The sequence below is a fragment of the Pteropus vampyrus genome, unplaced genomic scaffold (assembly GCF_000151845.1).
Source record: "Pteropus vampyrus isolate Shadow unplaced genomic scaffold, Pvam_2.0 Scaffold230, whole genome shotgun sequence".
Lineage (NCBI taxonomy): Eukaryota > Metazoa > Chordata > Mammalia > Chiroptera > Pteropodidae > Pteropus > Pteropus vampyrus.
In genome coordinates, this window is record NW_011889011.1 from 313,520 (window position 1) to 317,999 (window position 4,480).

Consider the following 4,480-nt stretch of genomic DNA (forward strand, 5'->3'; position numbering starts at 1 on the left):
AGCTGATGAGCTGCACGCACAGAAGCCTCCCTCCCGTGCCTCACGTCGGGAGCGAATCTCTGATGCGATCCCTTCACGGGGTCAGGCTGAGGCCACATCCTTACTGAGCTTCTCCTCTTCCCTCTCCCGCTCCACTTATTGCCTCCCAGATGTTTCCCGAAAGCTCGTCCTTCACAAATCGCTTGCATGAGAATCCCTGCCTCAGGCTCTACTTCTGGGCAGCTGCAGTTAACACATGCACACACACACACACACAAATATTTGAAGGTTTCTTTTCAAGAAAAACAGTTCTAATATTGGATTTCTAGAACTCCGTGTTAAACACAAATACTACCCCTGAAGATGCGTTCATATCACTGTAGGCAAAAGTAGCTCCCACCTAACCACATATTTCAGTAAATAAATTTCCAGTCATTCCAGCTACCTAAGATTCTTGAGTAAGAGATTTACTACCTCTGCATATTAAACAAATACATGTCTCTTTTCCATTAAAGTATATTCAGACCTGGTCAAAATGGTGAAAGCAATGACGACGACATCATTCCCTTGAGGATTAGTAAATCCGGGAGGACGATTCCTAAGAGAAAATTATGGAGTAAGTGTATAATAAAATTCATTCAAATGAATGATAGCCAATATTTCTCCTCCTATGTCTCCCCTCAACTCCTATTCTTGTGGGTGCTGGATGAGGGTCTGGAGCTTTTATTACTGTGTATTTTCTCACCCACGAAGAATATTTTCAGAAATAAGAGGTAATGCAGAAAACTCTCTTGGCTCTCATAACCTAGAAAAACCATGGCTAGATTTACACGCAGCTGCCAAAATCCTAGCCTAACACGTACACTCACGAGAAGACACTGTATAAAATGGAGAGGCACGCCCTCGACTTACGCTAGCACCGATTTATTGTTTTACTGTTAAATCCGGTCTTAGGAATCTATGAATATGATTGACTGCAATCAGTGAATATCATTTGAACATCTCTGTTCTACAGAGCTTTTTCTCTTTATTCAACGAATGTTCCTCTACCCTCTCTATTTAAGTAAGTAATAAAGGAAATCCCATGACGAGACTTCAAAAATATTTACTGTTTCTCTTCTGGAAAAAAATTCTTGAAAATAGATTCAAAATTTTACAGATACATGATTATTTCTAACTGTTTAAGGCTAAGGAAATGGCTCATTTCCAAGTCACGGTGTAGACATCTACATCTCCATATTAATAAAGATAGTTAACATATGGTTAGCAGGTGATGGTCTTAGTGTTTCAAATGTATTATCTTCCTTAACCGTATGAGGCATGTGCTCTTACTATCACCTTTTATAGATGAAAGAGAGAAATATTATCACTCAGCGTACAGATACTAAGCTGGGATTTCCAAGCTAGGCGGTCTCTGCTGTCCATATTCTTAACGATTACACTATAGACTATAATTACCTATGCACCTATACAAAGTACCATGAATAATGACCTAAGAAGCCATACAACAATGAGTAGAGAACTGGGTAATTGAAGATCAGATAGAAACTGATTTTAAAATCCTAGACATAGGATGAAAACACGCTTTGGTTAAAAGAAAAAAACTTAAGTTGATGTATATTAAGAGTCATGCACAAACATCGATTGCATATCACGATCTAGAGCTAAAAAAAGCTTTAGAAATAATACATTTCAAATGCCTCATTTTACAAAGAAGGTAAGAGATCAAGGAAAATAATGACTTGCAAAATAGTACACAGCTGTCTGATGTCATATGATATATTGAACTCTACGGTCCTTAATCTTCTAATGCCAGTTTTATTTTATTTTCACAATGTACAGCGATATATAAAAGGATAACGTGAAAAGGAAAATGATAGGTCAGTATCATTTATGATCGTAAATGTAAAATTCATTAACAAAACGTTAGCAAACTGATTCCAAGTATAGATTCATCTCAGATATAAAATTATAAAATCAACATCTAAGATATAACTTTAATCGAACTGGAAACAGAAGAACACTGCATTCATTTTATTAAGAGAATCTAAGGTAAAATTATAACAAATATACTTTATCATGAAATATTGTTTTTTAGGTGAGGCAACCCTTGGTTGACCTCACAGATTGCAAGGACTTTGTCAGCTTACAATCCTTTATTTTTTAATTTTTTTTACACCTACAGCACCTGGTCTTCCTAGGTGGTCTCCCATTCAAGTACTAACCAGGCTTGACCCTGCTTAGTTTCCAAGATCAGATGGGATCGGGCATGTTCAGGGTGGCATGGCTGTAGACTATCATGAAATATTGAAGGCTCTCTTTGTGGGATCAGGCAGAGGCAAAGATACCCACTCATTATGTATTCAACAATAAACTGGAGAGCCAACCCCATTCAATAAGACAAGAAAATGTTACATAGATTAGAAAAGAAGATATACAATTTTCACTCACGTATACCATTATGCATGCAAAAAGCCCAAAAACTCAACACATACAGTAATAAAATTAATAGACAAATTCCACAAGTCTCCTGTATAACAAATATACTAAAAATTAGGGAAAAAAAGTTTTCAAAAAACCACACCATCTATATTGGCATAAAAATGTACTAAGGAATAAATACCGAAGAACATGTAGGACCTCTACAGAGAACGATAAAACTTTATAGAGGAAAATTAAAGGAGACCTAAATAATTTGTGATAAAACACATTCATGGCTTAGAAGATTCAACATAATGAAGGTGCCAACTCTCACCATTGATGTATGCCTATCATTGCAATTCCAATCAAAATCCAAACCTTTTTTCTGTAACTTGACAAGCTTTATATGGAAATTTAAAGTTTATATGAAAATGCAAAGTCAATCCTGAAGAGGAAAAATGTTGGAAGACTCACTCTTCAGATTGCAACACATGACGTCACGTTACGATAAGCAACACAAAGGCAGAAGAACAGAATAATGAGTCCAGAAACAAAGGCGAACATGTATGAATACTCAATCTATGACAAAGGTTGTACTGGGAAGCTGCAGGGGAAGGGTGGTGTTGAAAAAAAAGGGTGCAAGGTCAATCAGATAAAATGAAACTTGATTCTACTTGACAGCTTACTCAAAAAAATAACGCCAGGCGGATTGTAGATCTAAACGTAAAGAGTACGGGCATTTTTATAGTCTCAAGATAAAGAATGATTTCTTAATCAAGACAAAAAAGGCATTAACCATGAAGGAAAAGATTGATAAATTTGACAGTATTAAAATTAATAAATTCTGTTTGTCGGAAGACTACTAATTGAGTGAAGGCCACAGGACAGAAGGAGATATTTACAAAACATATAACTAGTAAAAGATCTAAAAGTCTATAGTATATAACGAGGTCTCGCAAGTCAATCATAGAAAGATGGGCACCTCAGAACAAAAAAGGCAGATGATACAATGGGCAATTCACAAAGGAAGTATACAAATGGTCAACAGACAAATAAAAAGCTGCTTAATCTGATTATAAATAAAAGGACGGCAAAAGAAAACTGCAATACCATAATGAACAATTCTTCGATTCGCTCAAAGAAATTGACAATAAATGTATATGTATATATTTGCATAAAATGCATAAAATTTCTCTTTATGACACAGAAATATCTGGCTGCCTCTGTAAAGGAGAAATGGATTGAAAGATTTTTTAGTGTAGGTTCTTCTGACTTTTAAACTATTATCTATTATCTATTCAAAAAACCAACTGAAAAAACCCAATGATACATGTATAGTACTTGTATCTAAATGGATGTTTTTCTCCTGTCTGCTTAATTTATTAACAAATCTAATTTAAGCTGTGCTTCAGAGTGAACACTACATGCAAACTGCTGTATATTTTTTTGCCTATGTCCCAGCTCTTAAAAGGAAGACAAGAACTCACTTCTAAAGATACAATCTATTTACCGCTGCATAATACATGCTCAGTGGGTTCAAACTTCTTTCTGACGTATATGGTGGAATGAAGTACCTAAGACCAGGACCAAATATCTACCACACAGCTCTTAATGATACGTTAAATAGGTAATACATCCTTTAGATTATGTCGCACATATTATATGTTTTAATATTTTTCTGCTAAAGTGGATTACTTTGTTCAGTGTCTGGAAGTATTTATGAAAACAGAACTAGAGTAAGTACCATATTTTGCTTATTTTTGACACTATTGCTGAAGTATGCCATCACCTCAGACCCTTTCCAGCAAGGAGCTTCTTACACAGTGAGGCTATGTTCTGTTAACCTTCTTTGGCAGTTTGGTCTCTTTTTAGTAAGCCTTTGGTTTCCAAGGATTTGTGGGGGATTGGGAATATATTTAAATTTGGGGAGTCACAGATAACTTTTTGCTTTGCTCTTGTTGAAATCAGGAAACCAATGGAAGTCTCCAGAAAAGCTGTTGGTGTTCATGAAAATTTGTACCACTAAAATAGGAGCCATCTTCACTCCTAATCCCATCATTCTTGTTTCTGCTGAAGGACA

General features: G+C 35.7%; 1 pseudogene; it reads right to left on the bottom strand.

Annotated features, from left to right (window-relative positions):
- Positions 1-2,155: 2,155 nt before the first annotated feature.
- Positions 2,156-2,274, bottom strand: LOC111728822 (annotated as a pseudogene).
- Positions 2,275-4,480: the final 2,206 nt, after the last annotated feature.